Raw genomic sequence first — 12,782 nt, forward strand, 5'->3', positions numbered from 1 at the left:
AATGCTTCTTCCAGGTATTGAAGCCATACCAGAACAGAGGTTGCTTCTACCAGCCTAAAAGTCTTGGTGTCCATCAAAGAAAGTGCACAGCAGTCTTTCAGATGGCAAGGCCTTGACACAAGTGCCTAGCAACGTGTGATCACCTATGTGTGCCTTGTGAGAGAAGTCACAATGAGAGAAACTCATTGTCCTTTTGCACAAATTAATGGAAACCTTAAGAATCTCTTCTTCATAAGGACTGTCATTACGCATTTGTGCTGCGTAAGATCTGTGCTGTAACACTGCTCTGGCCATACTCAGGAAGTAAGCTAGTTCTGCCCTGGGCTGTGTTTAAGGTCATCAGCACAGCTAGCCCTCTTGACATCGTGCTAAAGGTCGGGTACATCAGATCAGCTAGATTACAGTTTGTGTTCGCACCATCACTGAAATAGAGTGGCTTGATTTGGGCTTACTTAGAGGGCAAGCAATCCAAGGCTATAATCTGATGATATGGACCTACTAGTCTATCAGTAGAGCATATCAGAGTTTCTTCTGCAATCAGTGCAACCTACTTCTTGCACATGACATGAAACTGATATTAAAATGTATCTTGATAGACCATAACTTGTTTTTTATTTTTCCACTCTGCTGGATCTCATCTGTGCTGATTTGCAAGCACAAAGCAGGCACAGATTTCAATTAATTGGTTAACAGAAGATTCAGTAAGTACAAGGGAACCGATCTTAGTTACATGATAATTTCTGTAGGTACTTTCAGAACACTTTATAAAGAAGGCAAGTATTTTTAACTTCATTTTACATTCAAGGAAACTAAATCAGGAAGAAGATCTGAATTACCAGTGTCACCATCACCTGTCCCACCACCCAAGCAAACTAGGTATCAGCGTCATCCACACTGAAACTGCGAGTATCCTCCTAGTTGGTTCCTCTTGTATTTAGTCTCTGCCAAAACTATGATTATAGCTTCTCTTTTATGGTAGCCTAAAGAGTGCTTTTCCGTGTAAAGGGATTAAATGATATTTTAAATGTGTAAATGAATTTTTACTGAGATAAACTTCTCCCTGTTGGTCTAGAGGGAGGATTTTATTTGAGTGAGATAAATCTTTTGTTCACCACAAAATTAAATACCAGCCCAGTCATTATGCTTTCCACAGTTATTCTGAAAAAGCTTGTTGACGGTTTGGCCAGGCAACAGTTCTAACTACACCCTAGAGATATTGTCATTTCCAAACCTATGCTGTAACAGTTAGAAATCCTTTAGGAACAATGTTAAAAATGGATACCTTGATTAAGTATTAAGTTTGAGAATCACAGGAAATTCTGTGGAAGAGAGTAAAATGTGAATGGGGAGGATGTGTGCATTTGGGAAGACGTGCTGCAGGTCAGCATCCTGATCGGTACTGACAGTTCTCAGGATGGGGGTCTTGCCCAGAAGTGGATCCCAGAGGTGAGAGCTCTGTAAGCATCCTGATGTCTTTTTTTGAATGAAATAAGAAATCAGACATTTTTAGATATTTATAAGTAACTCTGAAACAGGGTGTTTTCTATTTCTGCATATCTTTTCCCCAGCAGAATTTCTGTAATATTTTTCACTATCACAAAATAAAACTGTTCTTCACCTTTCTTCATGTTATAGCAATGGGGACAGTGATTATAACACTGCAGGCAAACCACAGGTATTGCTCTCTCTCTACCAAATGGCAGTCCTGTACAGACAGCAGTGGTACAGTGTTCTCAGAGAAGATACAAGCTTAAGGAGGGGTTCTGGTCATCCCAGTGTCCTGGGGTACTCCAGAGAGGATGGGACTCTCCACCACTGATGTTAATGGATAAGTTGGGGAGAAAAAAAGTCTAACAAGAGACTGCAGAAAATACCTCACAGCATATGCTATCTAGCATAGCCCTAGCATGCAGCAAAGCAGCACAGGAGCATCTAACCAAAGAAAAATTTCTCGGAAGTATAATAGTCATTCTGTGACAGTAATACAGCTAAAGCAATTCAGACCATACCCATTCCACCTCTCAGATGTGTTCCAAAATACAGAGAATATCACCCAAATATGTTTCTACTCTGAGCCTACTCAATTGCTACATCAATTCCTAATGAAGTATCACAGCCAAGTATACTTAGTATAATTTTGCTCCAAACACATAGTCTGCAGTAATGGTTTGGATCCATGTGACATTAAAAGAGAAATTAAAAAAAAAAGGGGGGGGGGGGGTAGGGGGAGGAAGCATTTTTGGGGACTATTTCAAACTTTCCACACTAAAAGTCTTCCACCTTGAGAGAAAAAGAACTGAGTTCTGTAAGCTGTATTGGAAGTACCCGGCACTGAAACTCGGGAGCTGCTTTCCTACAATTCCATAATAGGATTTCTTGTAATCAGTACTGTATTTTTTTATCTTATTTTTTGTGGTACACCAGGTTGCTTTTTCAAGCTTTCCTCTACAGCTGCAATTGCTAGGAATGTATTTCCTTGGGAAAACGGAAGCTCTGGTTCTTGTGAATTCACAATGCTGTGGTTCCCAGGAACTTAAGGTTGATGCAAGTTTAGGCTTCCCCATTCACTTGAATTTAAATAAATAAATAAATAAAAGATAATATAATAATAATAAAAACAGGGCATGCAGAGAAGATATTAACAGGCATAAAGTATATTTTCTCACCTTTTCTTTATGATCATTCATCATTATGTGGTTCCATGGGTAATGTGTACTGAACTCTGGCAATACTCAGACATATTTAATTGCTCCTCATCAGCTATCTAAGCCAGAGTTGTTCACATAGTGATGTGTACTTTCCTGCCATATTTAGCTGTTTAGATCACCTTTTTACAGTGCAGTTGGGATGTTGAATAAGCTGGGATTATTTAGAGATGTTGTTCTGCTGCTTGATTGCTATAATGCAGCTTCCCTCATCAGAGACATTTTGATTGGAAATCTGCAGTATGAGTCACAAAGGACAATGTTGATGTAATTAGGATGCTAAAATGACAGTGACAGTGTTAGTTGAGTTGTGGGTATGACATTCAAATACTGGGTTTTATATTCTGTATTTACAATGGAAATATACCTTCAGACTTATGACACACAGTAGCAAGCATCTACCACCATTATTATAGAGAAAGTGAGGCTTATTATGCATTGAGTGACAACAGCTTTCAGACCTGCAAAGCTAAAGGGAGGGTGCTGATGACCAGGAAACCCTCTATTTTACTCCTATTGTTTGGAGTATATAGATCTTGATAGCCTAGTGGTCATATCTAGACTGTGGCCAACAACCAGGAAAACTTCAACAGTAATTCCCATCTGGTAAACTAAAAACTTATTAAGCGGGGTGCTTCCACTAAAAATACTAAATGGAAGTGCAGGCCCTGTGTTGGCTGGTTGCTGGGCCAGTGCAGGGCTCTAGGTCTGTCACACTGAGGAACATGGGAGAAAATGACTTGGTTGCTCAGAGCAGCATCAGCTGCTGGCAGTGCTGTCACCTGCATCCAGAGTCTTCCAGAAGGACTGAGAAATCAGAGATGAATATAGCTGGAAAAGCATAGTGCCTCTTCTTTGAAATGAGGCATTAACATAGTCACCTACATGAGGCCTGCAACCGTAGGTCCAGAAAATATATATGCAAAACACCACTGTTATAACCAAATTTGTGGGATTTTAATTCATGCTCATTACTGGGGCAGAGGCTTCACCTGAAAGCTCCAGTGATTTGGATCCTGCAGATATTTTTAATTTGGAATGTCTGCTGCTGGGGGAACAAGGAGTAACTCCACTAATGAGTAATGAGCCGAGTGAACCTGGTATGGAGTGAATGTAAGATTAAGATTAAGAATGAAGTCTGCAGGAAGTGTCAAGGATGTAGTACATGCTGTACCACGTCTCCCTGAGAGTAACACACACTTATAGGCATGGAACTAATTTTGCATAGCAAATAACACATAAAATGCATTGTTTTTCATGTCTGAACACAAATAACATATATGTAACATAAAATATATTTTAACAAACAAGTACTGCTATCAACAAACCGTCTCTATTCTTCAGTCTTTACTCTGGACTAGCCTGGAGATCCCGTCTTTCCTGAACACACTTAAAGTCCTAAAGTTTCCAGATCCTTGTCTAGCACTGATAATCTTTTGTCTCTCCCAGTGGAGTAGAGTACTAAAACAAAAAAAATGCACAGCTTCCAGATGCTCTTCTCTCAGTCTTCTCATGGGCCTTTATTGTCCATGGGGCACTTCCCATTTATTTAATAATTACTCTTGTATTCACATGCTAGGCCATACCAAAAGCATTCTAATTTCTGGTTTTTGGCCTTAAAATAGGAAAATACATAGACAACAGCAAAAGCCAAATGAAGAAGACAAAAAAGCGACACTGGCAGTACTATTTGGCTAGTTCAATAAGTTGTTAGGATGTTGCTGGAGCTGCCAGATTCCCACAGCTGTTGTTAATTCTGAAATATAGCAAGGGTATGAGCTTGCCACTGGAAGTAGGAAAAAAAAAAAAAAAGGTAAGAGGGGCTGTTAATAGAGAGAGTTGGGGCTACTGTCTGTGGGAATTATGATTTTTAAGGCTAAGACCATGAAGCTGTCACCATGTTCATGCTCTTTGTGATTCTATGATTCTCTTTGTATACTGAAATTTCATAAGATATCTCAGAAACATTGTACATATGGATGCAACAGGTACAAACTCTTTGAGGCAGATTCTTCAAAGTACCCTTACCTAAAAAATTTAGGGAAAACTGGAAGCAAAATATTCATCTGGGTGGCTGGTGCCTGAGCCGCCCAGTTGCTGGGTAATTAGGGAAACTAGTAATCGCCCAGGCTATGTCTGCATCAAGATGTAGTTCTGCTTTTGCTTTTCTTTAGGTGTTCTAGTTGTACAACTCAGGAGGACATTGTGATGCTGTTAGTATCGTACAACAGTGTGTACCTGTCCTTCAGTTTTCACAAAGGATGAGAAATCTTCCAGTGGTTAAAGCTATCATGAATTGATAGCTGGAATGATTTCTTGCCCTCCACAAATTTTTGTGATGTTGAAAATGTTCTTACTTTTTTCTGTGCAAAATTGCTTTCAAACCATTCCCTCCCTAATAAGCAGTTAGAGAAGCTATGGGCTTCCTTGAAAAATTGTTCAAAATCTGCCAAAAAATATCCTTGAGAAATTGTTAACAAAATGATATTCTCAAGAGAATGTTTTGTTTTTTACACACTGATAACTAAAAAAACAACAAAATTTATTAAACATTTTGTGATCAAGTCTCCTTGAACTTTTCCAGAGAATAACATAGTTTTATGTGCAATGCATCAGAATCCAAAAACATTTCAGAAGCAATATATGGAGGGAGAGTAGGAAACAAAGGGAATTTAATTCACCTTGTCCAATGAAAACAAGACACTCATTTGTACCATAGTTTATAGTTGCTGTCCAGTAAATCTCAGTTTGCCCTCTACTAACAGAGCAACAGCTTATACACTGCAAGAATTTGTAAAAGAAATAAAACTCTTACTTCTGTATTTTAAGCAATAACAGCAGTGGAAACTTGTCTATTGTTTTTAGGTTCTATAAATCATGGTACTATAAACTGAAATTCTGTGCCAAATTTGCCCTTTTATGTAATTTCCCTTATATGTAGCAGTTAAATAAAGCAAAGATGTAAAATCCCAATGGAAAAATAAATCTAGCTGCAGTAATCATACTATCAACACATCAGCTCTGCAGAACTCTATCTTGCTTCCTTGCACAAAATGACAATTTAAAGTATCTTTCCAGAAGTCTCCTGGGAGATTATCATATTTTATTCTCCATTTAAAAAAAAAAAAAAGCAATAATACTAATAAAAAAATATATCTTTCAGAATGTAGAATTTCCCGGTGAAATACTTACCGTTCAGTTCAGCATAATAGGGTAGTTTCAGAAATGTTGAAATGTAATTTATTTCATTTTACTTTTATCAGCAAGTAAGGTCATCTATCCAAAATATTTTTTTTTTTTTTTTTTTTTTTTCCGGTTGTACATATTTCATTTGGTATCTTCTTAAATAACAGAGAAATGCAATCAAATTCCAATATTTGTCAATCATACACGAGCTCTGTTAAGTGATCTTTTACTTCGTGTTTTAATGTTTACACCATGGGCATTGAATAAATGCTTGCCTGGCATTCAGAAAATAGCTTAAAGTGGGAAGACTTCCTTGAAATTGTAAGTACTTTTCTAAATATTTCTTGAGTACCCCAAAAAAATACATTTTCAAGTTAATATTATACTATTTGGAACTTAGAAAACATCTTCTCCACACAGTTATGTCTTTGAAAATCCAAAGTAACTCATTTTTTAAAGGCTTTTTTTTTTTTTTTTTTTTTCTGTAAATATATTTTTTTCTCCTGTTGTTTTTAGTGCTAGTAACAGGTGTCAGTAAGAGTTCACTAGGAACCACAGTCATGGAAATAACACACAAAAAAACACTTTGCTGAAACATTGAAAGATTTTATTCTAAAACATCCTTAGAAATATTTTTAATGTTCTTTGATTAAAAAAATATTAATCCTCTGTATTGGCAGTTAAAATAAATCCACTAGAAGTAGCTGGTTGAAAACAGTTATCATATTTGTTGTACTTAAGACCCAAATCCAACCTAGTAACCTTGCATAGCGTAGTAACTTTGAAAGATAATAAATAAAATAAAAATAAAATATAATAATAATAGGTAATAAAATAATAATAAAATGCAATGCAATGTAATCAATGTAATAATAAAAAAATAGAAAATAAAAATCCTTGCTGACATGGAAAATGAAAAAAAAAAAAAAAAGGAGCAGAATATGAATGAAAACTAAAATGGATTTTAAGAATCCTTTATCCTTAAAGCTTTCTATTCGTGTCAACTATGCAAATAGATGTACTTGTTTGCATATTAGAAACGATTATTGAGTCAATCCACCCTACTGCCACATCGTAGACAAATTTCATCAACGTTCTGATATGAGCAACTTCCTTCTCTTCCTTGATGTACTTTTTTTCAAAAAGTCTGAAGGAAGATTTCTGATCTCAAGATATGTATACAGAAGTCTTATGCTCTTAATGATGTTCAGGACTTCAGGATTCAGCCTGCTGCTATGCTTCTTTCTAAGGGAAGTGTTTGAGATCAGTGCTTTCTTTCACATCCTCTCTGATAAAAGGGTTAAGGTAAGAAAGAAAAAGATACTATTTCTCATACACAATAACCCCATCTCCACTCTTCATCTCCTCTTCTCACCTATCTCTCTCCCTCATAGTTGTCAGTGAGGCAGGAGTAGTTGTGCCATTACCACCTACATCTCCTGGCTGTCACACGGCAAAGCATCAGCTTATCTCCTTAGACCCACTGCTTCTACCCATGTCCAGCAGTTTGGGCAGTAGTTTTCTATATGTTCATAAGCATGTGTGTGTGCGCGTGTATTTACATACGTATAGATGATGTGTGTAAGGGTACAGGCACAAAGAATGTAAAGTGGTGTTGATAAGACATTACAGTGAATCTAAAAAATGTGTTAAATTTCCTAAGGTTATTGATGTGTGTGTGTGTCTATGTAGGGGAGAGTGTTCATTATTTGTAACTTGTTCTAGAGTTTAGGTTCTGACATGTATCTTTCTTGCTGTCTCTTGAGCTGCCTTAGGTTTTTCATTTCTAAGCCAACTTTGGTCACAAAGGAATAGCTTTTGTGCTCTTTTTCTCACTTCTTAGATGTTGCTGCATTCACTTGAAAGAACAAAACCATAACCATACTGAAATTAATAGAAGGCTTGCTAGTGTTTCTGTGAGCAAGATTTCATCTCTGATACTTCTTGTCTTTCAATAAATTCAGCTCTTCTGACAGTGTTTTTCAGTGTTCTGAAAAAAAAAAAGGAGTTCAAGGTGTTATTTATTTATTTATTTATTGTACAAATCAAGGCGTCATTGGCTTATATTGGCTTCTGATTATATCTTACATTTTCCTCTACTAATGTATTACAGTCAAGAAGTTCGGGATCTGTTTTCAGAGACTGAAATGAAGGTATGCTAGAGGTATCTGGTCTGAATTAATGTGATGAGTAGTTTCTGGTGACATTTGTTTGAAGGAAGATATTCTATCCCACAGATGCAACCATTTTGATATAAATTAAAATCATCATTGTCAAATACCATAAAAACTATATGGCATTATGTAAATCACTTAATCTTTCTTGGACTTCATTTTCACCCCTCCTTGACTCCCACTAAAGCAGTTTCAGTAATAATTTTCTAACTGTGCTATGATTAGAACTTAACTAATGCTTGTAAAAGTCCTTTATGATTATTTAAGGAAGGCATTTCAGAAGTAACTATTGCTATTACCAATGCAGCATTGGTTTTGCTTGTATGGTGCTTATAATCTGTAGACTATTTAAAGTATTTTATTAAAGGAGGGAAAATATCATTAGTTTCATGCTATAGTTGTAAAAAAAAAAAAAAAAAAAAAGAGAGATAGAAAGTGATTAACCCAAATTAAATTTCATTCAACTGAACTCAAGTGAAACGGATAAATGAGCCAGGAAGTTCTCCTATCACCTTGCTCTCTGTCCCATGTAAGAGGTTTTTTAGGGCACCAGCAGGCTCTAATAGTGATTTAGACTTGGCAAAACCATGCTGTTCTTCATTAGATCAATATGCTGGTCAGAAATATCAAGATTTACTAATATTATTATTCTTTTTGGTTTCACTCCCTTTATGAAAGATTACAACATAAGAATTTTATTTACTTCATTTAATTTGGCTGGGAGGGAGACTTCATAGTATTCATAGTAGTTTGGTCTTTGGTTTTGTTTGATGTCTGACCATGCATGCCAGAATCTGCACTCAGATCCAGCTTGTGCCCTAAACATTAGCATGGCTGCCTGTTAGCTGTCAGCCCCAGGATAGGAACCCAAAAGCTTCCTTAGGGTATTTAGGCTGCCAACCTAAATGCAGGAAATTAAACCAGTGAGGATCGAGACACAGGATAAGCAATGGAAGAGGCTACCTAAAATGGGACAGGGATGTGCCTTCCTCCATCCCTCACCAAGGCACATCCGGTACTCTTTAAGAGTACTCTCCTTGGGACTCAGAGCTGGGAATCCTCCCTTGAAATCAGGGAGCTAGACTCTTTCTTTTATGAAGAAATTGGGGTGTTACAGCTTTTTAAACCTAGCAAGAGGAGGACAGAAAAAACAGTCGCCCATCATACAGACCAGTTTTTGTGATCTTTCCAACACAGGAGATTCAGACCACCTCTATCACCTCCCTGCACCATCCCCCATTACAAGGCTGTAAACTGCACAGGGAAGGAAGTTGGACACCATGCTCCACTGCTGCAGATGTGCCCCTGGGCATAAATCATTAAGGAGTCAATAGGCAAGAGACAGAAGGAGGTCAGGGGAAAATAGTAGTGTCTGGATTAGCAGCTCGGGCACCAATAAGGAGGAAAGGATTCTTTCCTTCTAATCCTAGATCTCTTCTCACATTTTAAAATCAACAGTCACTGCCATCAAGGAGCTAGGAAATCTTTAAGGAAAGTGCAATATCTAGGACCGAATCACTTCATGCTGAAGTAGGATTTGTATCTCTCATCCGAGTTTGTAGCTTCAAGTGCTGCATAAAGGGACTTCACCCTATTCTGGTTTGTTTAAAAGCAGAGAAGCAAAAAGCAGCTGCTAACACTGCATTTGAGATGGAGTCTCTGGTTGTAGACACAGCTACTAAGTTCTTCCTCAGGGCTGCGAGCTGGGAGAATAGCTGGTTTATCGATTTAAGTGGCCCTTCCCTGTGAAGAATGAGCCCCTTCCAGGCATGTGCTGGCACCAGGCTGCTGAGTGCACAGGAGGCTGAAAGGCAGAGGGCCAGAGAGTGTTCAAGCATGACTAACATTGAGGAACAAATGAACAGAGATTTTCAGGGTTGCAGTTTTGGAGTCAGACACCAGCATACCCCCTGAGCCCTATTAGTAGTGCCTGTTTCTGGTTTAGGGCTCCTTAGGACCAGGGGTAGGCTAACCAAGCATGAGTTTCGGTCCCTCTTATCATCCTTGTCATCAAATTAGTCCTACCCACCTGTGCTAAGCTGCACTAACTGCAGGGAGACACAGACTAAATAAAGGCAACTGCCTGCCATCATTTTTCTTTACACCAACATCTTCAAAGCAGAGGAAAATGGAATTTAGCAGAGTGCTCCTTTTTTTCCTATTTTCTAATTTCTTTTCATTGTCCTCTCTTTTTCTCCTTGCATTTGCTCCTAGACATCTCAGTTGACTTTTTTAGAAAGCTGCTTTCTGAGTAAAATGGCTATAGAAAGTCTTCCTCATGTACTGGAACAAATGAGAACTATTTTTTCACCCCTATTTAAATGCCTCATTCTAATATGTACAGTAGGATTGTAGCAGATAAAAAATATGGGCTGCAAACCTTAAGATGGCAAAAAGACTGCCTAGCAAATTGCATCTTCAAGATATAGTAAATAATTTTACTTTAACCTGTTATTGCAGTGGTAAAAAATACATGAATTCACTATGGAATTTTTGCTCTATTAAGAATAAAATAATGTATGACAGTAAAATGCAGTAACTGAACATCAGAATGGACTGCTTTAACTTACACTGCAGATGCTCAACTTGTTTTTTTCAATAGTCTGAAAAGGAAGAAAATTAGCTAGGAAACAGCAAGTTCCATAGCAAGTAACCTGAGTCTTTTCAAATTAAGCATGATCTCTGTACTAAGTACCAATCTGTTTTATGCAATTTATTGTCATCAACTTGTTCTTCCTTCCTATATTCTAACTGTGAGCGTTGCTTTCAGAGGCATCACTGCATATGTTAACCCAGACAGTAAGTAGTAACAAGAAAACATCATCTTAGTGCATGTAGGTGTTGTAGGATTTTTTTTTCCAGACTGTAATTCCTTCAACTCACTCCTCATGTATTTACTGTTTCTTGACTGAAAGATTTTTTTTTCTTTTCTATAGAAAATGTCTTTTCAGTGACTTTTTGTTACAGCTTTGTATTTCTCAGCTTGTTATACTAGTAGTTCCAGCTCTTTGTTCTTCCTTTCATTATACACACAAAGAGATACTCCAAGAAATTAACCGCTGTTTCTCTCAACTGAGATTTTGTTTTCTCAGAGGAATGTACAGTTTGAGAGGCTTAGGGGTTACTATTTTTGCTGGGTTTACAATATATACTATTTAATACATATATTTAAAATATGTTTTCATCCTTACTGTTTAATTTTCTGCTGTTTAGGTTTTGGTGGATTCCAGTTTTGTTTCTGTTTGTGTGTGAGGGTATGTATATGCATGATTTTTAAGCTCTTATAATATTGTTATGAGCAATTATGATTTATTTTTGTGTGTGTGTGTGTGTGGATCTTGCTCTTGCTTTCTGTGCATGAGTAAGAAGCCAAATGGATTGGTCTCTAAAAAGTTTTCCTTTCTTATTTTTTAAAATTTCCAAATTTGGCCAACGTTTATAGTGACTTACACACTTCTTTGCTCCAGCAAGATAAAATACTTACCTTAAGAGTCCTGTTTTATAATGACCTTCCATCTTACACCTACCAGGCTCATTCTTTAAAATGTTTAACACTTTACCAACATAATTCACCTTGAAAACATAACTGCTGGTGTGCAATTGGAAAATGATTGGTGTTTTTCCAATTGTCCATGTATTTTGTATTGAGGCACTTGCACTTATAAGTGTTCACTTACTTGAAGTACATTTTTTCAATACAGAAAATAAGTGACGATCATTTTTGGCACTCAGTATCATAGGATACGAAGGATTTGTATTTTATATACACTGACTTTAACCTCAGCCTTTGACTTACTGAGTCTCTTTTAAGAAAGCAAGAGCAGTGTGGACAAGAAGTTGCAGAATCTGGATAAGGACTCTTGGCCATTGCTGAGTCCTGTTGAAAATCAGCTCTCTTCTGCATTTTTATTCTGACTTTATAAGTAAATGTCTTTTTCCCTTTCAGCCATAGAGCTGATTACAACGGATGTGAGCACTTCAGTTGCCCCCTTTTCTCTCAAGAGCAGTTTTCTCTCCAGCAACTAGCATTCTTAACAGTTTAGGCTTTGTAAATTAAAGCAAGACCATCGATTTGCATCCTAAAATACTGATATCAGTACAGATCCAAAAGCCAGAATATTTATGAGTTTCTTAAGAAACAGGTGCTAGGCAGGCAGGGAACTGAAATGTTAAGAAGAGCTCAAATTATGAGGATTTTATGGGAAGTTTTAGAGGCCTCTCAGGCTACAGAGCTGTCTAGGCTACAGAGCTGTCTCAGAAGTTATGCTGCCACTGGCACAATCCTCCAGATCTTTGCAGTTGTATCTGCAAAAAGAACAGCATTAAATCCCAATTAAAATTTTCAAGCTTGCCTATGCAGCAAGATTCAGCAGTGTAAGAGGCTGCACACAGCCTCTAATCATATCTACACAAACAGCTGGTGCTTAGAGCTCCAAAAGCCTTGCTTTGCCACAGAAGTAATGTCCCCTAGTAAATGTTCACTATTATAAGCAGGCATTTTCCACTTTTTCCTGACCCTGATTTGTCTGCTTTGCATGGAGAGGCATTTTTTTCCATTGTACTAAGGAATTATATACTAGGAAATTTGTCAGAAGCAACCATGATTCTGGGATGTTCAGTTTAGCACACATACACAGCAAAGCCTATGATTCTTCATTTGCCACTTTACATCCCATCTCTTTTTAACTTAATTTACACCATTTTCACATCTACTGTG

General features: G+C 37.3%; 1 protein-coding gene across 8 annotated transcripts in view; it reads left to right on the forward strand.

The window, feature by feature from the left end:
- FUT9 (fucosyltransferase 9) overlaps positions 1-12,782 on the forward strand; it is a 105,348-nt gene that overhangs the window by 81,379 nt on the left and 11,187 nt on the right. The window contains exon 1 of one of the 8 annotated variants that reach the window (XM_032183689.1): positions 7,518-7,522. The exons of the other annotated variants lie outside the window; for them this stretch is intronic. The gene's annotated coding sequence lies outside the window, so the exon portion shown is untranslated. Of the gene's footprint in view, positions 1-7,517; positions 7,523-12,782 lie in introns of those variants that run through there. 8 annotated transcript variants of the gene reach the window in all.

The sequence above is a fragment of the Aythya fuligula genome, chromosome 3 (genome assembly GCF_009819795.1).
Source record: "Aythya fuligula isolate bAytFul2 chromosome 3, bAytFul2.pri, whole genome shotgun sequence".
NCBI classification, from domain to species: domain Eukaryota; kingdom Metazoa; phylum Chordata; class Aves; order Anseriformes; family Anatidae; genus Aythya; species Aythya fuligula.